Raw genomic sequence first — 26,613 nt, 5'->3', positions numbered from 1 at the left:
CCCTGATCAAATTGTCAATCATAAGACATGAACAAAATGCATCAGTGATTCGTATTTCCATGAACTTTCTGAAACGGCACAGGAATGCCCCTGTCTGTGTGCATGTGTGCGGTGCGCGCGTATGTCTACACTTTGTGTAGCCGTTAGCGATGATGCTAATGATAACCTTCTTCTGGTAGGGAAGGAATGGCTTTCCCCAAAACCTTCGCAAGTAAATGTTAACTACAAAGTAGCCTATGCCTGCCTGGCAGAATTATACCGTGATCATTTGCATCACTCCAGTGGCCATTTGTTCTACAGCAACACCGCTTAACCAAACAAAGGTCTCTTCCTGGTGCATGCTTGCATTTAAGGGTAACTACACCCCAAAATCTAAATGTCTTACATTTTTCCCAGACCTCACAAATGGTCACCTGATAGGGTTTAAACATTGTTGTGGACATAGAACATCCAATTGTGCTGTTTTGCTATTAAAAAGGTGTACTTTTGAGAGCGAAAACCTGCCAAAACAGGGACAACGGTCAACGGGGAAATCTAAACGGAGAAAAGGGAACTTGGGAATTAACGGAATCAGGCAAAACATTGAAGGGATTGTATAGTGCCCTAATGGACTACAGACATTGACTGTCTCCTAGACTAAAAACAAAGGCTGCATGTACTGCCTATATTTTGAGGGAAACGCACTGTCCATTATTTGATTTGATGTCAGGGCAGGGCAGCACACACAAACTGCATTTAGTCCAATAACAATCCATGATATTATTAGGGTGATAAATAAAAAGCAGTTGCTCCATGACACAAGAGCACGCTCTACTGGGACAAAAAGCTTACAGCACCTGGTATTCCCAGGCGGTCTCCCATCCAAGTACTAACCAGGCCCGACCCTGCTTAGCTTCCGAGATCGGACGAGATCGGGCGTATTTATTTTTTTATTTTTTATTTTTTTATTATCAAAAAATTTAATTTTTTACAATATTTACAGTACAATATTACAAAGAACAATACAGAAGACACTAGCCTAACATAGGCAGGTGAACAATTCACCCCCTATCAAATCAAAGAACCCAAAGAAATAAAAATACAAAAAAAAACTAGTATACAAAAAAACCCAGACATGACTAAGACATAACAAATTCCACCCACAAAATAGGCAGATAAAAGCAACCCCCTATCAAATAAAAATAAACAAAGAAAATATTCAAAAAAATTCTTTCAAAAATTATAAGTGATTCCTCCACCATCCACCTTTGCAATCAACCCACACCCCTCAACAAAATGTTCATCAAAATCTTCCATCCCATAATTAAACAACATATCCATGTGTTTACTAAACAGTGATATAAAAATACCCCACACCTTCACCCTCTTCCTGTCAAAAAAACCATAATTCCTCCTACAAAAAATAGCATACCTCACAAAACTCAAAACAATATTCAACAAGCACACATTAACACCATCACATTTACCAGACACTCCAAATAACACAAGTTCCTCCCACACATACTTTTTCAAGAAATCACCCCCCAGTTTTTACTTAACATTTCCTTAACTTTACAAAACATATCTTTTAATTCCTCACATTCTATAAACAAATGCATAAGCGTTTCTGGGAAACATCCACATATATCGCATTCCCTTTTTACTTCACAATTAATTTGATGTAACACCACCTTTGTAAATATTCTATTGTGTCTTAACTTAAAATCATTATTTTCACACTCCTTACTATTATATTTTACATTTAAATTTTCCCATATCTTTTTTCATCCAATTCTGGAAAAACTGTTTTCCAAAATTTTTCAGCAGCCGGCCTTCTATAACATTTTCCTACCATTATTCTATACAATATTTTCACTGGTATAGTAGATAAATGTACTTTCTTCTCACTGCTACCAATGAACAAATTAGGAAATACAAACAGATTTTCTCTTTCAACCTCACTATTTATTAAATCCACCCATGCGCTTGGTATGCTATTCTTTATCTTGTCATACATATTATTCACTGTTCCCCTTCCCACCTCTTCATCCCATTCCTTGATAATATCAAAAATAGCTTCTTCAGGTAAAAACCCTGGAATTACCTCATAGGTATAATCTTTTATTTGTCGTGCCTGCACTCCTAAATACTTTATTATACAAAACTTGTTCTTTGTTCTTGATTTTCTCATTCAGAAATATAGGTTGATTCATAATCAGGTCAATATGACCACATTCATAATATACATTAGGCAACAACTCTGCCCATGCATTTAGCACCTCTTTATAAAAATCTGGTACCTTTTCAAACATTTTCCTTTTAAGCCCCATCAATAAACCATTATCTCCACATCCACCACTCTCCTCTAAGGAGACCTTAAAGAAGTGTTTCCAGCCATAATCTTCACTGTCATACAAATATTTCTTTACTGTTTTTATCCTAATAGCTTTTCTTTTGACATCTAAATCTACAAGTTTTAAACCTCCATCCACATAGTCAGCTATCAATGTTTTCTGAGATATTCTAACACCTTTACCATCCCATATAAAATTAGACACCACCTTATTTAATTCATTTAGCACCCACTCAGGCATGTCCAGGACTCCCAAAACATACACAAATTTAGATAATACCAAAGCATTTGCAACAATTACTTTACCTTTTAACCTTAATTTTCTATTTTTCCAGAAATTTAACGTTAGCTTGACTTTATTAAGGATCCCAGTCCAAGTTATATCTTTTGCCTCTTTCTCCTTTACACCAATGTTTACTCCCAGCACTTTAATAAAATCCCTTGCTATCTTGAATGGAATCTCACACTTATTTGCATCGATATCCCCAACAAACATTATTTCAGTCTTCTCTATATTAACTTTAGCGCCCGATGCCTTACCATATATATCTATGATTCTCATAATGCTTCCAATGCTTCCTATATCTTTCACAGTGCAAGTAGTGTCATCAGCGTACTGATGTACAACACTGATACCACCACCTGGCATTCCGACACCCCTTACCTCTTTATTACTATTTATTAAAGTAGCTAACGGTTCTGTAGAAATACTGTACAACAGAGCTGACAAAGGACAGCCCTGCCTTACTGACCTCTCTACAGGAAAAGTATCTGTTACCACTCCGTTACATTTGACACAACTTTTAGCCCCGCTGTACAACAGGTTGATCCAAGATACAAACTTTGGCCCAAAACCAAACCTCTCCATAGTCTGTAATAGGAAGCTATGCTCCACTCTATCAAAGGCTTTGTTAAAATCCAAACTTAATACTATACCGCCTTCATTTTTCATTTGATTAACAACATCTCTAATTGTACAAATTACATCTGCAACATCTCTTCCAGGTATACCGTAGGCTTGTGTTGATGCAATAATACTCCCAATCACCTTTTTCATCCTATTCGCTAACACTTTAGTCAATATCTTATAATCCGAATTTAGAAGACTAATAGGCCTATAATTTTCTAACTTGAATCTACTGCCCCTATTCTTGAATAAAATCGTTAGCATACCAGTTGACATAGACTCAGGGATTTCCTTATTCTCTTCCATATAATGAAACACCTTCCCTAAAATGGGTGCCAAAATATCTACAAAGACTTTATAGAACTCATTTGTTAAACCATCCAAACCCGGACTTTTATTGCCTTGAGTGTTAACAATTGCTTCCTTGATTTCCATAATCGAAATCTCTTCATCACACATCATTCTATCTACCTGAGATACTTTGGCACTAATTGTATCCAGCACTTTTTCAACACACACTTTATCTACATCATTCTTTTTGTAAAGATTTCTGTAAAAGGATTCAACTGTATCTAAGATCTCAACAAAATCGTTTACCTTTACACCTTTTTCATCTTCCAACTCTACAATGTAGCTCTTAGTTTGTTTTCTTTTTCAAGCCCCAAAAAAAAGGATGTACATTTCTCTCCCTCCAAAGCGTACTGTGCCCTACTCCTAACAATAGCACCCAAACATTTCTTTTTTTCATAACGACCCAGCTCTGCATGGATTTTCAAATAGTTCACAACATCATAGTCCGGATCAGTATCAGCCTTTTCAAGTTCATGCAACATCCTATTTCTAAGCATTGTTTCCTTCTGCTTATCTAACCGGTTGTGATTTCTAGCATACCTAATACTCCTGTTTTTTACTTTTCCTTTCACTTCCTCCCACCATAAACACACATTCTCTTTTAACAGTACATTAGACATTTCATCATTAATACATTCAACAATTTCATTTCTATATCCTTCCTCCTTTAACAGACTGGCATTTAAACACCAGACACCTCCCCCTCTCCTCTCCACACCAAAACCCAATTGAAATGACATTACTGCGTGATCACTATATGCTGTAAAGTTATATTACATCTTCTTAACATGCTGCACCAATTCTTGTTTTGCTAGACATAAATCAATTCTGCTTTGTTTTAATTCCTTTAGCACCACCTGCCTTCTAGAAAACACTCTTCTGTTTGGATTTTCAGCCCTCCATATATCTACTAGATTCTCCTCATTCATAAGTTTCCATAATGCATTTCTAGAAGAGTCATATCTGAATCTAGCACAACTAGAGGCATCCATTCTACTACACCTCACATTAAAGTCTCCTATCAATATACAGTTTTCTGAGCACAGTGTTTTTAAGTTCTGAAACATTTCTCTCCTTTCAGATTCAATGTTTGAAGCATAAACATTGATTAAACGAAAAACTACATTTTGCACTTCAAATTCAATTGCAATAAGTCTGCCATCATTGTCTGCATATATTTGTTTTACATTTTGAACCACATCGTTTTTTTATCAAAATAGCCACACCACATGTTTTATCACTTCCATGACTACAAAAAATTAAATCAGACCATTTACTCTGAATCTCCTGTATTTTGGAATCTGTCCAATTGGTCTCTTGAAAACACAACATGTCTGCCTTAACAGACACTAAAACCTGCTCAAATTTGCTCATGTTTCTCAAACTGTTACCATTTAGGGATGCGACTGTAATCATTATTAATGTGTGCAGAGGTATAATCAGAGCAAAACAAGTCCTTTCAAAACCTACTTTTTCTTTTTTCCAAATCCCATCATCTCCCTAGTTTTCGACAATGACCTCTTATTTTTTGCAAACAACTGATGATCCTCACTATCTATTTCATCCTCCGTCTCCTGATTTGGAGCGGCAGGGAAGCCTTTTGAAAAGTGCGCTTTAACAGTGCCAGTGACTTCAGTGGACCCAGCTCGCTCTTTGGTGTAATTTTTACACACGCTTGAAACTGGCTCAGGCACCTGAGAAGCACCTTGCACCATCTCTACCTGTGTATGTATTTCACCCATCATGTGCTGCTGTTCCACCTTGTCAGCAGCAGAGACCAAAACTGCGTCTCGTGTTTTGCCAGAAGACATTACAGGCTCTTCAGGCATATCTGCCACTGTCTCTGAAGTCACACTCCCCATGTCACTCTCTTTTTCTCCCTCCATAAACACACTCCCCTCCTCTTCCTCAGAAGTGAGGTCCATTGTTTGCAAAAGTAAGTGATCTTTTCCCTTCTTACAGCTACATCTAACTTTCGGTCTGTCACACATTTCACACACATTACCTATGTTCAAACATTCTCTGGCATAATGCCCTTGTTCACTACATTTATGGCAAGTGAATTCTGGACATTCCTTAAGTATGTGCCCCGGCTGAATACATAGTCTACATACCTTCCTTGTCATGGATTACACGAAAATATTCAAATCCCTCGACAGTGTTAAATTTGGTAGAATATGGCAAGGATTGCACATTGTCTGTGAACTTCACCTTGCAAAATCTCGTCCCGTCTACAATGTCTGTTCCTGGCCACATCCTCCTCTTGATTGGCGTGGTCGCCTTCACTTTCCAGCCTCTTAGTTTCTCATATATCTCCCCATCTGTAATGTATGCAGGCAAGTTCAAAAAGGCACCACAAGCTCATCGTTCCCTAGCTCTTTAGCCATGATTTGACAGTTCTTTATCTTTAGCCCGTCCATTAGTCTTTCTTTTCCCTTTACATGAGACATTGTTATTTCATACTTATTTCCGTCTCTCATTCTACATCCAAGTATTGTTCCACAAACTTCCCTTATTCCTCTCAGCAATTCCATCGTTGTTATTTTCCCTTCTCCAATTATTTCCACGTTCACCGTCAGTTCCTTCTCATACTTTCTTTTCTTCAGTTCTTCATTTGAAATTCTGATTTCACTGTTGTCCTTTCTCGTCGTCGTTTGTATTCTTGATGTTGACGCCATGTTGTCCATCCGGTTATTTTAATCACTATCCCCCAAACAGCTCACGCCGATGGGGGATAATAACAAAAAAGTTTCAAAGAAAATCAACTACAATCACACACAAACTTTCAAACTTATAAATCAAATAAACCTCCAAAAAACGATATCCTCTCTCAAGCACTCAGACACCTGCCGCTCATCCACTTCCTGAAATTCCAAAAAGGGGCGTATTCAGGCTGGTATGGCCGTAAGCGAGGGAACAACTCTTGGTACACTATATAAAGTCAATGTGTCACTCACTCTGAAAGGGACACAGAAACGTATCCACTTTGTGACACAAACTGAAGAAGCTCAACCCCTGCTTACATTTCCAATATATATATATATATATATATTTGAGTCTTGTTGGGGGGAAGAGGGCATATCCTATGTTGATTTATGACAAGTTCATTGACTAGGGCCCTATAAAATAGGCGTTGCCGGACCGAATCACGGAATCCAGACATTAAACCGAAATTCAACAATATTCAAACATTTATTGAACTTAGTAAGAAATCAACTAAATCTATTCAACTTGTTAGAAAACGCATTCATTTGCCCAAGTCAATCATAAGACATGAACAAAATGCATCAGTGATTCGTATTTCCATGAACTTTCTGAAACGACACAGGAATGCCCCTGTCTGTGTGCATGTGTGCGGTGCGCGCGTATGTCTACACTTTGTGTAGCCGTTAGCGATGATGCTAATGATAACCTTCTTCTGGTAGGGAAGGAATGGCTTTCCCCAAAACCTTCGCAAGTAAATGTTAACTACAAAGTAGCCTGTGCCTGCATGGCAGAATTATACCGTGATCATTTGCATCACTCCAGTTGCCATTTGTTCTACAGCAACACCGCTTAACCAAACAAAGGTCTCTTCCTGGTGCACGCTTGCATTTAAGGGTAACTACACCCCAAAATCTAAATGTCTTACATTTTTCCCAGACCTCACAAATGGTCACCTGATAGGGATTAAACATGGTTGTGGACATAGAACATCCAATTGTGCTGTTTTGCTATTAAAAAGGTGTACTTTTGAGAGCGAAAACCTGCCAAAACAGGGACAAACGGTCAACAGGGAAATCTAAACGGAGAAAAGGGAACTTGGGAATTAACGGAATCAGGCAAAACATTGAAGGGATTTTATAGTGCCCTAATGGACTACAGACATTGACTGTCTCCTAGACTAAAAACAAAGGCTGCATGTACTGCCTATATTTTGAGGGAAACGCACTGTCCATTATTTGATTTGATTTTCAGGGCAGGGCAGCACACAAACTGCATTTAGTCCAATAACAATCCATGATATTATTAGGGTGATAAATAAAAGGCAGTTGCTCCATGACACAAGAGCACGCTCTACTGGGACAAAAAGCTTACAGCACCTGGTATTCCCAGGCGGTCTCCCATCCAAGTACTAACCAGGCCCGACCCTGCTTAGCTTCCGAGATCGGACGACATCGGGCGTATTCAGGCTGGTATGGCCGTAAGCGAGGGAACAACTCTTGGTACACTATATAAAGTCAATGTGTCACTCACTCTGAAAGGGACACAGAAACGTATCCACTTTGTGACACAAACTGAAGAAGCTCAACCCCTGCTTACATTTCCAATATATATATATATATATTTTGAGTCTTGTTGGGGGGGAAGAGGGCATATCCTATGTTGATTTATGACAAGTTCATTGACTAGGGCCCTATAAAATAGGCGTTGCGGACCGAATCACGGAATCCAGACATTAAACCGAAATTCAACAATATTCAAACATTTATTGAACTTAGTAAGAAATCAACTAAATCTATTCAACTTGTTAGAAAACGCATTCATTTGCCCAAGTCAATCATAAGACATGAACAAAATGCATCAGTGATTCGTATTTCCATGAACTTTCTGAAACGACACAGGAATGCCCCTGTCTGTGTGCATGTGTGCGGTGCGCGCGTATGTCTACACTTTGTGTAGCCGTTAGCGATGATGCTAATGATAACCTTCTTCTGGTAGGGAAGGAATGGCTTTCCCCAAAACCTTCGCAAGTAAATGTTAACTACAAAGTAGCCTATGCCTGCATGGCAGAATTATACCGTGATCATTTGCATCACTCCAGTTGCCATTTGTTCTACAGCAACACCGCTTAACCAAACAAAGGTCTCTTCCTGGTGCACGCTTGCATTTAAGGGTAACTACACCCCAACATCTAAATGTCTTACATTTTTCCCAGACCTCACAAATGGTCACCTGATAGGGTTTAAACATTGTTGTGGACATAGAACATCCAATTGTGCTGTTTTGCTATTAAAAAGGTGTACTTTTGAGAGCGAAAACCTGCCAAAACAGGGACAAACGGTCAACGGGGAAATCTAAACGGTGAAAAGGGAACTTGGGAATTAACAGAATCAGGCAAAACATTGAAGGGATTTTATAGTGCCCTAATGGACTACAGACATTGACTGTCTCCTAGACTAAAAACAAAGGCTGCATGTACTGCCTATATTTTGAGGGAAACGCACTGTCCATTATTTGATTTGATCAGGGCAGGGCAGCACACACAAACTACATTTAGTCCAATAACAATCCATGATATTATTAGGGTGATAAATAAAAAGCAGTTGCTCCATGACACAAGAGCACGCTCTACTGGGACAAAAAGCTTACAGCACCTGGTATTCCCAGGCGGTCTCCCATCCAAGTACTAACCAGGCCCGACCCTGCTTAGCTTCCGAGATCGGACGAGATTGGGCGTATTTTTTTCTTTTTTTTTTTCTTTTATTTATATAAAACAAAATCAACAAAACAATACAACAAATACAACATAATTACACCATCCTTATTCACTAATCAACATAAAATACATAATCTAATATAGACATTAGACTTACTCCATTTCAGAAGTTAACCCTAACTCCCCCTCCTCCCTCCTCCATAGACACTAAAGTACTCCCCTTTATAAACATACTTTCAAATTTCTCTAGTTTTGCATTATACATTAATTCCACCTGCTTTCTTAAACCTGCTTTCAAGATTACCCAGACATTCACCTTTTTCCCTTCAAAATGTTTCATATTCCTTCTACAGTAAATTGCATACCTCACAAAACTCAAAACAATATTCAACAGGTACACATTCACACCCAAACATTTCCCCATTACTCCAAATAATATTAACCTATCCCATGCAAAACTTTCTAAAAACTCTTTTCTCCAGTGCCTCCACAACAAAAGTTTTACTTCCTTGAAAAAACCTGTCAGACTTGGACATTCAAAAAATAAATGCAACAAAGACTCTGGCTTCATCATACACACATCACATTCCCCGCCGTACATCGCGGTTTATCTGATGTAAAATAATATTTGTGTATATACGATTATGCCGTACCATAAAATCCATGTTCTCACAACTTCGTTTATTCCCAAACAAAACCAAATTCTCCCACATCAAAGAAACATCCAAATCAATAAACATTTTTCTCCACATCCTCTCAGCCGCAGGCCTCACACACACAGACTTCAACATACACTTGTACAATCTTTTCTGTGTTACTTTTGATAATACTTGTTTCCCCGATCCTTTACCCACATAGAGACTTGGCAGCACATACCAGTCCTCATATTCCCCCTCCCCATTTATCACTTTTATCCACTCACCCGGAATGCATAATTTAATTCTTTCGTATATCTGTAATACTAATTTTCTCTCCACTGTATCATCAAACTCCCACACAGTATCCAGAATTGCCTGCCCCCTTAAAAACCCCCGGTATAACCTCGTAAAGAAAATCTTTTACCAATATTAACCCAGCCTTCATGAACATTTTGTTGTACAGCACCTTCCCACCACTCTCTATTTTCGGATTCAAAAACACAGGCTGATTAAATATGTTGTCCTTATTTGTACATGTGTACTCAATCTTAGGAAGAAATTCCCCCCATGCCAAGAACACCTCTTTATAGAACTCAGGCAAACCCTCCAACATATCCTTCTTCCATGACATCAATAATCCACTTTCTTCACAACCCCCACTTCTGTACAAAAAAATGTTTAAAAAACCTTTTCCATCCATAATCTCCCTCCCCATATAAGTATTTTTGCACAGTTTTTATTCTCATTGCTTTTCTCTTCACATCCAAATCCACCAATTTCAACCCCCCATCCTTTAAATCCGAGATAAGAGTTGCCCTTGCAATCCTAGTCCCCTTCCCCTCCCATAGGAAATCTGTAACCAAACCATTGAATTCTTTTAACACCCATTGTGGCATATCCAACGAACCTAGAACATAGATACATTTGGATGCCACCAAAGAATTAATCACCACCACCTTCCCCTCAAGAACAGTTTTCTTGCCTTCCAATAGGATAGAGTATGTTTTATTTTATTCAAAACCCCAGTCCATGTCTCATCTCTCGTCCCTTCTTTATCCACCCCCAAAACCACCCCTAAAGTCTTTATATAACCTTCAGCCTTTTTGAAAGGGAATCCACAGTCCACTTTTTTCATCTATCCCCACATACATTATTTCAGATTTTTCAACATTAAGTTTTGCCCCTGATGCCTTGCCATATACCTCAAAACACTCCATTACATTCTTCACACTTTCAACATCTATCACAGTACATGTAGTATCATCCGCATATTGCTGTATAACACTCTCCCCCCCATCCGGTATCCGTATACCTCGAATTAATTTGTTTGCTTTAATCATTGCTGCAAGCGGCTCCACCGATAAACTATAAAGAGCAGCTGATAACGGACATCCCTGCCTAACAGATCTCTCCAGAGGAAAAGAATCTGTTAAAATCCCATTACATTTTACTCTGCTCCTTGCATTTCCATTCAGTAATCTAATCCAACCTATCATTCTTTCACCAAACCCAAATTTCCCAAGTGTACGCAGTAAAAAGGAATGATCAACTCTATCAAAAGCCTTATTTAGATCCAAACTCATCACAAACCCCCTTCCTCCCCCATATGCTTTATCACATCCCTTATTGTTCCCACTGTGTCAGAAATATCCCTCCCTGGTACACTATATCCTTGTGTCTCTGCTATTACTCCTCCCATAACTTTTTTAACTCTATTAGCTAAGACCTTGGCTAAGATCTTATAATCACAATTTAAAAGTGTCAACGGTCGATAATTATCCAAATTTACACGACTCCCTTTATTTTTATACAGTATGGTTAAAACTCCTGTGGCCAGCGAATCTGGCACCACTTGAGTCTTTTCAATATATTCATACAGTTTTCTTAAAATTGGAGCCAACAAATCTGCAAAAGATTTATAAAATTCCGCAGTTAGGCCATCAGACCCCCGGACTCCTATTGCAATTAGCATCTAATATGGCCTCCTTAATGTCAGTTAGACTCATATCTTCATCACACATGTTTTTTTCCCCCTTCTGTTAACTTAGTATCCACATGTTCAAGCACCTTATCCATACAGGAATCATTAACCTCTTCTTTTTTAAATAAGCATTCATAATATCTCTCGACCGTATCCAGAATCCCCACCAAATCATTAACCTTTTCCCCTTTATCATTAATTAACTCCGTAATATAAATCTTCTCTTGTCTTCTTTTTTCTAAATTCAAGAAAAATGAAGTACACCTTTCCCCCCTCTATCGCATATTGCACTCTACTCCTTACAATCGCCGCATTACATTTCTTCTTCTCATATTCATCAAGTGCATCCTTAGCCAGTAAATAATCCTCCACCCCATGACCTTCATCCTTTTCTATACACTCAAGTTCATGTTTAACCTTCTTACGTAGTTCCCTCTCCTTCTTTTTCAAAAAATAATTCCTCTTAACAGCATATTTTATAGTCAATTCCTTACATTTGGTTTTCAGCTCCTCCCACCACAACCCCATATTCACCTCCATTAACTGTTGTCTTTTGGCCTTCCCAATACATTCTGATATCATCTCAATATAATTTTCCTCCTCTAGCAAGCTATTATTTAAACACCACAGCCCACCAGATTTAGTATGTGTCCTTACTCCACAAGAAAATACCACGCCGCATGATCACTAAAAGCTGTAAAAACATACTTAATTTCTTTCATAAAATTCCTTAAACCCTCATTTACTAAAACCAGATCTATTCGCGTCTGTTTCAACTCCCCTAAAACCACCTGCCTTCTAGAAATTCCTCTCTTGTTCGGATTCTCATCCCTCCATATATCAATCAAACTGTTTTCAAACATAATCTTCCTTAAGACCCCCCTAGATACGTCATTTCTAAAAATAGCTCCCCTTTTCATATCTAATCTATTCATTTTAACATTAAAATCCCCTACTAAAATACAGTTACCCTTGCACCATTTCCCTAATTCTAAAAATAAATTATTTCGCTCTATCTCATTATTCGGCGCATAAATATTTATAATCCTAAAAACCCTATTCATATATTCAAAATCCAAAATTAAAATCCTCCCATTATTATCATTATATATCTTCTTCACATTTTCTACTACATCCTTCCTTAATAAAATTGCAACCCCACTTGAATTTCCCCTGCCATTGTTAACATAAATAAAATCCCTCCATATTTTTTTTACTTCTAAAACACATGCATTATCCCAGTGCGTCTCTTGAATACATAAAATATCTGCATTCTTCATTTGTACTATTCTATTAAATTTTCCCATTGTTCTCAAACCATTTGCATTTATTGACATTATATTTACCATTCTAATAAATAATAAAATAATAAAATATAATTTCATTATCCTCTACCTGTTATCCAGTTTCTTTCCTCTTCCACCCTTTCTCTCCCCCTCTTCCCCCCGCTTTCCTCTTCCTGTATCCTTCCCTCGTTCTTTCAATCTTTTCTCCATCATCCGTGTCCGATATCTCCTCCAAGTCCATGTTATCCATCCAACTCAACTTCTTGTCACCCTCATCCGTTGTGCTCCCCATGTTCATCTCCGTCTCTGGTATTGTCATCGTTGTGCTCCCCGTGTTCATCTCCGTCTCATGTATAGCCGTCGTTGTCGTTTCTGTTATTGTTCTCAAACTCGAACCCCTCTCCATTTCTTCACCCCCGAGGTACTTGTTAGTACTGTGCTATCCCCCAAAACCTGTGAGTCCCCCGTGCTTCCCCCAGTCCACTCCCCCCTCCTCCTGAAAACTCCCTCTTCTTATTTCTGAGTCCATACTACTCCCAATTTCATTCATCTTCTGGTCCTTCTCCCTTCTTCCTTCCTCCGTCTCTCCACTCTCCACCACGTCCTCTCCTCCATCTTCTTCTCCTTCTTGCGACAATACAACTGCTTCCTCGAATAGTGCTTGACTCCCCTCTTCAGCCATATCCTCTCCACAGTTGCACTCCGCCAATCTCTTTCTGCATCCACCACAGAAATTCCTTTCCTTCTCTCCGACACATTCTCTCACATAGTGTCCTTGCTTGCCACATTTGAAACACTTAAATTCAGGGCAGTCTTTAACTATGTGCCCGGGTTGAATACACAAACGACACACTCTGACCTGTTTGTCATGAAGGACCCTAAAATATTCTGCTCCCTCCAACGTCTCAATTCTTGTAGAGTAAGGCAATGATGTCACTTTTTCTGTGAACTTGACTTTGCAAAAACGTGTCCCATCAACCACCTCCGTTCCTGGCCAAACTCTCCTCCTTATCTCCGAAACGGCTTCCACTCCCCAGCTACTCAGCTTGCCCAGTATCACACCATCTTCTACATATACTGGGAGATTCATAAAAGACACCACCAATTCCTTCACATTAACATCTCTCGCCAAAATCCTGGTGTCCTTTATCCGTATTCCATCCATTAAACGTTCTTTTCCTTTTCCGTTTCTCATCGTAACTTCATACTTCTTTTCTCCTTTCATTCGGCATCCCACCACCTCTCCACACACCTCCTTAATTGCTCGTAGTAGTTCCATTGTCGTCACTTTGTCTTCTCCTACCAACTCAATTGCCACCGTGTATTCTTTGCCATATTTCATTCCTTCTTTATCTTCATTTTTCTTCCGTTCGCCCTTTCGTTGTCTTTGTCCATTCCGTTTGTCATTTCCATGTTGTCCGTCATAGTGCTTCAAAAAAAGAATCCGAAAAGAAAAACTCTCCCCCAAGCAGCAAAACTGCAAGGGGGAAGACTAACCAAACTTAAAACTATTCAACTGCAAGAACAAACAAAAAATATATTTCGAAATCCAAATAATTAACAAAAATAGCTCTCGAGCAAACACTCTTCAGCAAACACTCACTCACAGCTCAATACTCGCACCTGTCGTCACTTCTCCAATCAGGATGGGCGTATTCAGGCTGGTATGGCCGTAAGCGAGGGAACAACTCTTGGTACACTATATAAAGTCAATGTGTCACTCACTCTGAAAGGGACACAGAAACGTATCCACTTTGTGACACAAACTGAAGAAGCTCAACCCTTGCTTACATTTCCAATATATATATATATATATTTGAGTCTTGTTGGGGGGGAAGAGGGCATATCCTATGTTGATTTATGACAAGTTCATTGACTAGGGCCCTATAAAATAGGCGTTGCGGACCGAATCACGGAATCCAGACATTAAACCGAAATTCAACAATATTCAAACATTTATTGAACTTAGTAAGAAATCAACTAAATCTATTCAACTTGTTAGAAAACGCATTCATTTGCCCAAGTCAATCATAAGACATGAACAAAATGCATCAGTGATTCGTATTTCCATGAACTTTCTGAAACGGCACAGGAATGCCCCTGTCTGTGTGCATGTGTGCGGTGCGCGCGTATGTCTACACTTTGTGTAGCCGTTAGCGATGATGCTAATGATAACCTTCTTCTGGTAGGGAAGGAATGGCTTTCCCCAAAACCTTCGCAAGTAAATGTTAACTACAAAGTAGCCTATGCCTGCCTGGCAGAATTATACCGTGATCATTTGCATCACTCCAGTTGCCATTTGTTCTACAGCAACACCGCTTAACCAAACAAAGGTCTCTTCCTGGTGCACGCTTGCATTTAAGGGTAACTACACCCCAACATCTAAATGTCTTACATTTTTCCCAGACCTCACAAATGGTCACCTGATAGGGTTTAAACATTGTTGTGGACATAGAACATCCAATTGTGCTGTTTTGCTATTAAAAAGGTGTACTTTTGAGAGCGAAAACCTGCCAAAACAGGGACAAACGGTCAACGGGGAAATCTAAACGGAGAAAAGGGAACTTGGGAATTAACGGAATCAGGCAAAACATTGAAGGGATTTCATAGTGCCCTAATGGACTACAGACATTGACTGTCTCCTAGACTAAAAACAAAGGCTGCATGTACTGCCTATATTTTGAGGGAAACGCACTGTCCATTATTTGATTTGATTTGATCAGGGCAGGGCAGCACACAAACTGCATTTAGTCCAATAACAATCCATGATATTATTAGGGTGATAAATAAAAGCAGTTGCTCCATGACACAAGAGCACGCTCTACTGGGACAAAAAGCTTACAGCACCTGGTATTCCCAGGCGGTCTCCCATCCAAGTACTAACCAGGCCCGACCCTGCTTAGCTTCCGAGATCGGACGAGATCGGGCGTATTCAGGCTGGTATGGCCGTAAGCGGGGGAACAACTCTTGGTACACTATATAAAGTCAATGTGTCACTCACTCTGAAAGGGACACAGAAACGTATCCACTTTGTGACACAAACTGAAGAAGCTCAACCCCTGCTTACATTTCCAATATATATATATATATATTTTGAGTCTTGTTGGGGGGGAAGAGGGCATATCCTATGTTGATTTATGACAAGTTCATTGACTAGGGCCCTATAAAATAGGCGTTGCGGACCGAATCACGGAATCCAGACATTAAACCGAAATTCAACAATATTCAAACATTTATTGAACTTAGTAAGAAATCAACTAAATCTATTCAACTTGTTAGAAAACGCATTCATTTGCCCAAGTCAATCATAAGACATGAACAAAATGCATCAGTGATTCGTATTTCCATGAACTTTCTGAAACGACACAGGAATGCCCCTGTCTGTGTGCATGTGTGCGGTGCGCGCGTATGTCTACACTTTGTGTAGCCGTTAGCGATGATGCTAATGATAACCTTCTTCTGGTAGGGAAGGAATGGCTTTCCCCAAAACCTTCGCAAGTAAATGTTAACTACAAAGTAGCCTATGCCTGCCTGGCAGAATTATACCGTGATCATTTGCATCACTCCAGTTGCCATTTGTTCTACAGCAACACCGCTTAACCAAACAAAGGTCTCTTCCTGGTGCACGCTTGCATTTAAGGGTAACTACACCCCAACATCTAAATGTCTTACATTTTTCCCAGACCTCACAAATGGTCACCTGATAGGGTTTAAACATTGTTGTGGACATAGAACATCCAATTGTGCTGTTTTGCTATTAAAAAGGTGTACTTTTGAGAGCGAAAACCTGCCAAAACAGGGACAAACGGTCAACGGGGAAATCTAAACGGAGAAAAGGGAACTTGGGAATTAACGGAATCAGGCAAAACATTGAAGGGATTTTATAGTGCCCTAATGGACTACAGACATTGACTGTCTCCTAGACTAAAAACAAAGGCTGCATGTACTGCCTATATTTTGAGGGAAACGCACTGTCCATTATTTGATTTGATTTGATCAGGGCAGGGCAGCACACAAACTGCATTTAGTCCAATAACAATCCATGATATTATTAGGGTGATAAATAAAAAGCAGTTGCTCCATGACACAAGAGCACGCTCTACTGGGACAAAAAGCTTACAGCACCTGGTATTCCCAGGCGGTCTCCCATCCAAGTACTAACCAGGCCCGACCCTGCTTAGCTTCCGAGATCGGACGAGATCGGGCGTATTTTTTTTTTTTTTTTTTTTTTTTATTATAAAAAACAAAATCAACAAAACAATACAACAAATACAACATAATTACACCATCCTTATTCACTAATCAACATAAAATACATAATCTAATATAGACATTAGACATACTCCATTTCAGAAGTTAACCCTAACTCCCCCTCCTCCCTCCTCCATAGACACTAAAGTACTCCCCTTTATAAACATACTTTCAAATTTCTCTAGTTTTGCATTATACATTAATTCCACCTGCTTTCTTAAACCTGCTTTCAAGATTACCCAGACATTCACCTTTTTCCCCTTCAAAATGTTTCATATTCCTTCTACAGTAAATTGCATACCTCACAAAACTCAAAACAATATTCAACAGGTACACATTCACACCCAAACATTTCCCCATTACTCCAAATAATATTAACCTATCCCATGCAAAACTTTCTAAAAACTCTTTTCTCCAGTGCCTCCACAACAAAAGTTTTACTTCCTTGAAAAAACCTGTCAGACTTGGACATTCAACAAATAAATGCAACAAAGACTCTGGCTTCATCATACACACATCACATTCCCGCCGTACATCGCGGTTTATCTGATGTAAAATAATATTTGTGTATATACGATTATGCCGTACCATAAAATCCATGTTCTCACAATTTCGTTTATTCCCAAACAAAACCAAATTCTCCCACATCAAAGAAACATCCAAATCAATAAACATTTTTCTCCACATCCTCTCAGCCGCAGGGCCTCACACACACAGACTTCAACATACACTTGTACAATCTTTTCTGTGTTACTTTTGATAATACTTGTTTCCCCGATCCTTTACCCACATAGAGACTTGGCAGCACATACAAGTCCTCATATTCCCCCTCCCCATTTATCACTTTTATCCACTCACCCGGAATGCATAATTTAATTCTTTCGTATATCTGTAATACTAATTTTCTCTCCACTGTATCATCAAACTCCCACACAGTATCCAGAATTGCCTGCCCCCTTAAAAACCCCGGTATAACCTCGTACAGAAAATCCTTTACCAATATTAACCCAGCCTTCATGAACATTTTGTTGTACAGCACCTTCCCACCACTCTCTATTTTCGGATTCAAAAACACAGGCTGATTAAATATGTTGTCCTTATTTGTACATGTGTACTCAATCTTAGGAAGAAATTCCCCCCATGCCAAGAACACCTCTTTATAGAACTCAGGCAAACCCTCCAACATATCCTTCTTCCATGACATCAATAATCCACTTTCTTCACAACCCCCCACTTCTGTACAAAAAATGTTTAAAAAACCTTTTCCATCCATAATCTCCCTCCCCATATAAGTATTTTTTGCACAGTTTTTATTCTCATTGCTTTTCTCTTCACATCCAAATCCACCAATTTCAACCCCCCATCCTTTAAATCCGAGATAAGAGTTGCCCTTGCAATCCTAGTCCCCTTCCCCTCCCATAGGAAATCTGTAACCAAACCATTGAATTCTTTTAACACCCATTGTGGCATATCCAACGAACCTAGAACATAGATACATTTGGATGCCACCAAAGAATTAATCACCACCACCTTCCCCCTCAAGAACAGTTTTCTTGCCTTCCAATAGGATAGAGTATGTTTTATTTTATTCAAAACCCCAGTCCATGTCTCATCTCTCGTCCCTTCTTTATCCACCCCAAAACCACCCCTAAAGTCTTTATATAACCTTCAGCCTTTTTGAAAGGGAATCCACAGTCCACTTTTTCATCTATCCCCACATACATTATTTCAGATTTTTCAACATTAAGTTTTGCCCCTGATGCCTTGCCATATACCTCAAAACACTCCATTACATTCTTCACACTTTCAACATCTATCACAGTACATGTAGTATCATCCGCATATTGCTGTATAACACTCTCCCCCATCCGGTATCCGTATACCTCGAATTAATTTGTTTGCTTTAATCATTGCTGCAAGCGGCTCCACCGATAAACTATAAAGAGCAGCTGATAACGGACATCCCTGCCTAACAGATCTCTCCAGAGGAAAAGAATCTGTTAAAATCCCATTACATTTTACTCTGCTCCTTGCATATCCATTCAGTAATCTAATCCAACCTATCATTCTTTCACCAAACCCAAATTTCCCAAGTGTACGCAGTAAAAAGGAATGATCAACTCTATCAAAAGCCTTATTTAGATCCAAACTCATCACAAACCCCCCTTCCTCCCCCATATGCTTTATCACATCCCTTATTGTTCCCACTGTGTCAGAAATATCCCTCCCTGGTACACTATATCCTTGTGTCTCTGCTATTACTCCTCCCATAACTTTTTTAACTCTATTAGCTAAGACCTTGGCTAAGATCTTATAATCACAATTTAAAAGTGTCAACGGTCGATAATTATCCAAATTTACACGACTCCCTTTATTTTTATACAGTATGGTTAAAACTCCTGTGGCCAGCGAATCTGGCACCACTTGAGTCTTTTCAATATATTCATACAGTTTTCTTAAAATTGGAGCCAACAAATCTGCAAAAGATTTATAAAATTCCGAGTTAGGCCATCAGACCCCCGGACTCCTATTGCAATTAGCATCTAATATGGCCTCCTTAATGTCAGTTAGACTCATATCTTCATCACACATGTTTTTTTCCCCTTCTGTTAACTTAGTATCCACGTGTTCAAGCACCTTATCCATACAGGAATCATTAACCTCTTCTTTTTTAAATAAGCATTCATAATATCTCTCGACCGTATCCAGAATCCCCACCAAATCATTAACCTTTTCCCCTTTATCATTAATTAACTCCGTAATATAAATCTTCTCTTGTCTTCTTTTTCTAAATTCAAGAAAAATGAAGTACACCTTTCCCCCCTCTATCGCATATTGCACTCTACTCCTTACAATCGCCGCATTACATTTCTTCTTCTCATATTCATCAAGTGCATCCTTAGCCAGTAAATAATCCTCCACCCCATGACCTTCATCCTTTTCTATACACTCAAGTTCATGTTTAACCTTCTTACGTAGTTCCCTCTCCTTCTTTTTCAAAAATAATTCCTCTTAACAGCATATTTTATAGTCAATTCCTTACATTTGGTTTTCAGCTCCTCCCACCACAACCCCATATTCACCTCCATTAACTGTTGTCTTTTGGCCTTCCCAATACATTCTGATATCATCTCAATATAATTGTCCTCCTCTAGCAAGCTATTATTTAAACACCACAGCCCACCAGATTTAGTATGTGTCCTTACTCCACAAGAAAATACCACCGCCGCATGATCACTAAAAGCTGTAAAAACATACTTAATTTCTTTCATAAAATTCCTTAAACCCTCATTTACTAAAACCAGATCTATTCGCGTCTGTTTCAACTCCCCTAAAACCACCTGCCTTCTAGAAATTCCTCTCTTGTTCGGATTCTCATCCCTCCATATATCAATCAAACTGTTTTCAAACATAATCTTCCTTAAGACCCCCTAGATACGTCATTTCTAAAAATAGCTCCCCTTTTTCATATCTAATCTATTCATTTTAACATTAAAATCCCCTACTAAAATACAGTTACCCTTGCACCATTTCCCTAATTCTAAAAATAAATTATTTGCTCTATCTCATTATTCGCGCATAAATATTTATAATCCTAAAAACCCTATTCATATATTCAAAATCCAAAATTAAAATCCTCCCATTATTATCATTATATATCTTCTTCACATTTTCTACTACATCCTTCCTTAATAAAATTGCAACCCCACTTGAATTTCCCCTGCCATTGTTAACATAAATAAAATCCCTCCATATTTTTTTAACTCCTAAAACACATGCATTATCCCAGTGCGTCTCTTGAATACATAAAATATCTGAATTCTTCATTTGTACTATTCTATTAAATTTTCCCATTGTTCTCAAACCATTTGCATTTATTGACATTATATTTACCATTCTAATAAATAATAAAATAATAAAATATAATTTCATTATCCTCTACCTGTTATCCAGTTTCTTTCCTCTTCCACCCTTTCTCTCTCCCTCTTCCCCCCGCTTTCCTCTTCCTGTATCCTTCCTCGTTCTTTCACTCTTTTCTCCATCATCCGTGTCCGATATCTCCTCCAAGTCCATGTTATCCAGCCAACTCAACTTCTTGTCACCCTCATCCGTTGTGCTCCCCATGTTCATCTCCGTCTCTGGTATTGTCATCGTTGTGCTCCCCGTGTTCATCTCCGTCTCATGTATAGCCGTCGTTGTCGTTTCTGTTATTGTTCTCAAACTCGAACCCCTCTCCATTTCTTCACCCCCGAGGTACTTGTTAGTACTGTGCTATCCCCCCAAAACCTGTGAGTCCCCCGTGCTTCCCCCAGTCCACTCCCCCCTCCTCCTGAAAACTCCCTCTTCTTATTTCTGAGTCCATACTACTCCCAATTTCATTCATCTTCTGGTCCTTCTCCCTTCTTCCTTCCTCCGTCTCTCCACTCTCCACCACGTCCTCTCCTCCATCTTCTTCTCCTTCTTGCGACAATACAACTGCTTCCTCGAATAGTGCTTGACTCCCCTCTTCAGCCATAACCTCTCCACAGTTGCACTCCGCCAATCTCTTTCTGCATCCACCACAGAAATTCCTTTCCTTCTCTCCGACACATTCTCTCACATAGTGTCCTTGCTTGCCACATTTGAAACACTTAAATTCAGGGCAGTCTTTAACTATGTGCCCGGGTTGAATACACAAACGACACACTCTGACCTGTTTGTCATGAAGGACCCTAAAATATTCTGCTCCCTCCAACGTCTCAATTCTTGTAGAGTAAGGAAATGATGTCACTTTTTCTGTGAACTTGACTTTGCAAAAACGTGTCCCATCAACCACCTCCGTTCCTGGCCAAACTCTCCTCCTTATCTCCGAAACGGCTGCCACTCCCCATCTACTCAGCTTGCCCAGTATCACACCATCTTCTACATATACTGGGAGATTCATAAAAGACACCACCACTTCCTTCACATTAACATCTCTCGCCAAAATCCTGGTGTCCTTTATCCGTATTCCATCCATTAAACGTTCTTTTCCTTTTCCGTTTCTCATCGTAACTTCATACTTCTTTTCTCCTTTCATTCGGCATCCCACCACCTCTCCACACACCTCCTTAATTGCTCGTAGTAGTTCCATTGTCGTCACTTTGTCTTCTCCTTCCAACTCAATTGCCACCGTGTATTCTTTGCCATATTTCATTCCTTCTTTATCTTCATTTTTTCTTCCGTTGCGCCCCTTTCGTTGTCTTTGTCCATTCCGTTTGTCATTTCCATGTTGTCCGTCATAGTGCTTCAAAAAAAGAATCCGAAAAGAAAAACTCTCCCCCAAGCAGCAAAACTGCAAGGGGGAAGACTAACCAAACTTAAAACTATTCAACTGCAAGAACAAACAAAAAATATATTTCGAAATCCAAATAATTAACAAAAATAGCTCTCGAGCAAACACTCTTCAGCAAACACTCACTCACAGCTCAAAACTCGCACCTGTCGTCACTTCTCCAATCAGGATGGGCGTATTCAGGCTGGTATGGCCGTAGCGAGGAACAACTCTTGGTACACTATATAAAGTCAATGTTCACTCACTCTGAAAGGGACACAGAAACGTATCCACTTTGTGACACAAACTGAAGAAGCTCAACCCCTGCTTACATTTCCAATATATATATATATATATTTTGAGTCTTGTTGGGGGGAAGAGGGCATATCCTATGTTGATTTATGACAAGTTCATTGACTAGGGCCCTATAAAATAGGCGTTGCGGACCGAATCACGGAATCCAGACATTAAACCGAAATTCAACAATATTCAAACATTTATTGAACTTAGTAAGAAATCAACTAAATCTATTCAACTTGTTAGAAAACGCATTCATTTGCCCAAGTCAATCATAAGACATGAACAAAATGCATCAGTGATTCGTATTTCCATGAACTTTCTGAAGCGGCACAGGAATGCCCCTGTCTGTGTGCATGTGTGCGGTGCGCGCGATATGTCTACACTTTGTGTAGCCGTTAGCGATGATGCTAATGATAACCTTCTTCTGGTAGGGAAGGAATGGCTTTCCCCAAAACCTTCGCAAGTAAATGTTAACTACTAAAGTAGCCTATGCCTGCCTGGCAGAATTATACCGTGATCATTTGCATCACTCCAGTTGCCATTTGTTCTACAGCAACACCGCTTAACCAAACAAAGGTCTCTTCCTGGTGCATGCTTGCATTTAAGGGTAACTACACCCCAACATCTAAATGTCTTACATTTTCCCCAGACCTCACAAATGGTCACCTGATAGGGTTTAAACATTGTTGTGGACATAGAACATCCAATTGTGCTGTTTTGCTATTAAAAAGGTGTACTTTTGAGAGCGAAAACCTGCCAAAACAGGGACAAACGGTCAACGGGGAAATCTAAACGGAGAAAAGGGAACTTGGGAATTAACGGAATCAGGCAAAACATTGAAGGGATTGTATAGTGCCTAATGGACTACAGACATTGTCTGTCTCCTAGACTAAAAACAAAGGCTGCATGTACTGCCTATATTTTGAGGGAAACACACTGTCCATTATTTGATTTGATTTGATCAGGGCAGGGCAGCACACAAACTGCATTTAGTCCAATAACAATCCATGATATTATTAGGGTGATAAATAAAAAGCAGTTGCTCCATGACACAAGAGCACGCTCTACTGGGACAAAAAGCTTACAGCACCTGGTATTCCCAGGCAGTCTCCCATCCAAGTACTAACCAGGCCCGACCCTGCTTAGCTTCCGAGATCAGACGAGATCGGGCGTATTCAGGCTGGTATGGCCGTAAGCGAGGGAACAACTCTTGGTACACTATATAAAGTCAATGTGTCACTCACTCTGAAAGGGACACAGAAACGTATCCACTTTGTGACACAAACTGAAGAAGCTCAACCCCTGCTTACATTTCCAATATATATATATATATATTTGAGTCTTGTTGGGGGGGAAGAGGGCATATCCTATGTTGATTTATGACAAGTTCATTGACTAGGGCCCTATAAAATAGGCGTTGCCGGACCGAATCACGGAATCCAGACATTAAACCGAAATTCAACAATATTCAAACATTTATTGAACTTAGTAAGAAATCAACTAAATCTATTCAACTTGTTAGAAAACGCATTCATTTGCCCAAGTCAATCATAAGACATGAACAAAATGCATCAGTGATTCGTATTTCCATGAACTTTCTGAAACGGCACAGGAATGCCCCTGTCTGTGTGCATGTGTGCGGTGCGCGCGTATGTCTACACTTTGTGTAGCCGTTAGCGATGATGCTAATGATAACCTTCTTCTGGTAGGGAAGGAATGGCTTTCCCCAAAACCTTCGCAAGTAAATGTTAACTACAAAGTAGCCTATGCCTGCATGGCAGAATTATACCGTGATCATTTGCATCACTCCAGTTGCCATTTGTTCTACAGCAACACCGCTTAACCAAACAAAGGTCTCTTCCTGGTGCATGCTTGCATTTAAGGGTAACTACACCCCAACATCTAAATGTCTTACATTTTTCCCAGACCTCACAAATGGTCACCTGATAGGGTTTAAACATTGTTGTGGACATAGAACATCCAATTGTGCTGTTTTGCTATTAAAAAGGTGTACTTTTGAGAGCGAAAACCTGCCAAAAACAGGGACAAACGGTCAGCGGGAAATCTAAACGGAGAAAAGGGAACTTGGGAATTAACGGAATCAGGCAAAACATTGAAGGGATTGTATAGTGCCTAATGGACTACAGACATTGTCTGTCTCCTAGACTAAAAACAAAGGCTGCATGTACTGCCTATATTTTGAGGGAAACACACTGTCCATTATTTGATTTGATTTGATCAGGGCAGGGCAGCACACAAACTGCATTTAGTCCAATAACAATCCATGATATTATTAGGGTGATAAATAAAAAGCAGTTGCTCCATGACACAAGAGCACGCTCTACTGGGACAAAAAGCTTACAGCACCTGGTATTCCCAGGCGGTCTCCCTTCCAAGTACTAACCAGGCCCGACCCTGCTTAGCTTCCGAGATCGGACGAGATCGGGCGTATTCAGGCTGGTATGGCCGTAAGCGAGGGAACAACTCTTGGTACACTATATAAAGTCAATGTGTCACTCACTCTGAAAGGGACACAGAAACGTATCCACTTTGTGACACAAACTGAAGAAGCTCAACCCCTGCTTACATTTCCAATATATATATATATATTTTGAGTCTTGTTGGGGGGAAGAGGGCATATCCTATGTTGATTTATGACAAGTTCATTGACTAGGGCCCTATAAAATAGGCGTTGCGGACCGAATCACGGAATCCAGACATTAAACCGAAATTCAACAATATTCAAACATTTATTGAACTTAGTAAGAAATCAACTAAATCTATTCAACTTGTTAAAACATTCATTTGCCCAAGTCAATCATAAGACATGAACAAAATGCATCAGTGATTCGTATTTCCATGAACTTTCTGAAACGGCACAGGAATGCCCCTGTCTGTGTGCATGTGTGCGGTGCGCGCGTATGTCTACACTTTGTGTAGCCGTTAGCGATGATGCTAATGATAACCTTCTTCTGGTAGGGAAGGAATGGCTTTCCCCAAAACCTTCGCAAGTAAATGTTAATTACAAAGTAGCCTATGCCTGCCTGGCAGAATTATACCGTGATCATTTGCATCACTCCAGTTGCCATTTGTTCTACAGCAACACCGCTTAACCAAACAAAGGTCTCTTCCTGGTGCATGCTTGCATTTAAGGGTAACTACACCCCAACATCTAAATGTCTTAAATTTTTCCCAGACCTCACAAATGGTCACCTGATAGGGTTTAAACATTGTTGTGGACATAGAACATCCAATTGTGCTGTTTTGCTATTAAAAAGGTGTACTTTTGAGAGCGAAAACCTGCCAAAACAGGGACAAACGGTCAACGGGGAAATCTAAACGGAGAAAAGGGAACTTGGGAATTAACGGAATCAGGCAAAACATTGAAGGGATTGTATAGTGCCCTAATGGACTACAGACATTGACTGTCTCCTAGACTAAAAACAAAGGCTGCATGTACTGCCTATATTTTGAGGAAACGCACTGTCCATTATTTGATTTGATTTGATCAGGGCAGGGCCACACAAACTGCATTTAGTCCAATAACAATACATGATATTATTAGGGTGATAAATAAAAAGCAGTTGCTCCATGACACAAGAGCACGCTCTACTGGGACAAAAAGCATACAGCACCTGGTATTCCCAGGCGGTCTCCCATCCAAGTACTAACCAGGCCCGACCCTGCTTAGCTTCCGAGATCGGACGAGATCGGCGTATTCAGGCTGGTATGGCCGTAACAGGGAACAACTCTTGGTACACTATATAAAGTCAATAGTTCACTCACTCTGAAAGGGGACACAGAAACGTATCCACTTTGTGACAAAACTGAAGAAGCTCAACCCTGCTTACATTT

General features: G+C 39.5%; 4 non-coding genes and 1 pseudogene across 4 annotated transcripts; all 5 read right to left on the bottom strand.

Moving 5' to 3' along the window:
• Positions 1-7,660: 7,660 nt before the first annotated feature.
• LOC121563171 lies at positions 7,661-7,779 on the bottom strand. Its single transcript, XR_005999796.2, has one exon. It is a non-coding gene; the product is annotated as a 5S ribosomal RNA (ribosomal RNA).
• A 7,970-nt stretch (positions 7,780-15,749) lies between these two features.
• Positions 15,750-15,868, bottom strand: LOC121565190. Its single transcript, XR_006000454.2, has one exon. It is a non-coding gene; the product is annotated as a 5S ribosomal RNA (ribosomal RNA).
• Positions 15,869-23,836: 7,968 nt separating this feature from the next.
• Positions 23,837-23,955, bottom strand: LOC123489207. Its single transcript, XR_006660481.1, has one exon. It is a non-coding gene; the product is annotated as a 5S ribosomal RNA (ribosomal RNA).
• A 1,158-nt stretch (positions 23,956-25,113) lies between these two features.
• On the bottom strand, positions 25,114-25,232 carry LOC123489203. Its single transcript, XR_006660479.1, has one exon. It is a non-coding gene; the product is annotated as a 5S ribosomal RNA (ribosomal RNA).
• Positions 25,233-26,381: 1,149 nt separating this feature from the next.
• Positions 26,382-26,499, bottom strand: LOC123489205 (annotated as a pseudogene).
• Between the last annotated feature and the right edge of the window lie 114 nt (positions 26,500-26,613).

The sequence above is a fragment of the Coregonus clupeaformis genome, unplaced genomic scaffold (genome assembly GCF_020615455.1).
Source record: "Coregonus clupeaformis isolate EN_2021a unplaced genomic scaffold, ASM2061545v1 scaf2865, whole genome shotgun sequence".
NCBI classification, from domain to species: domain Eukaryota; kingdom Metazoa; phylum Chordata; class Actinopteri; order Salmoniformes; family Salmonidae; genus Coregonus; species Coregonus clupeaformis.
This window is presented reverse-complemented; position numbering and strand designations above follow the sequence as displayed.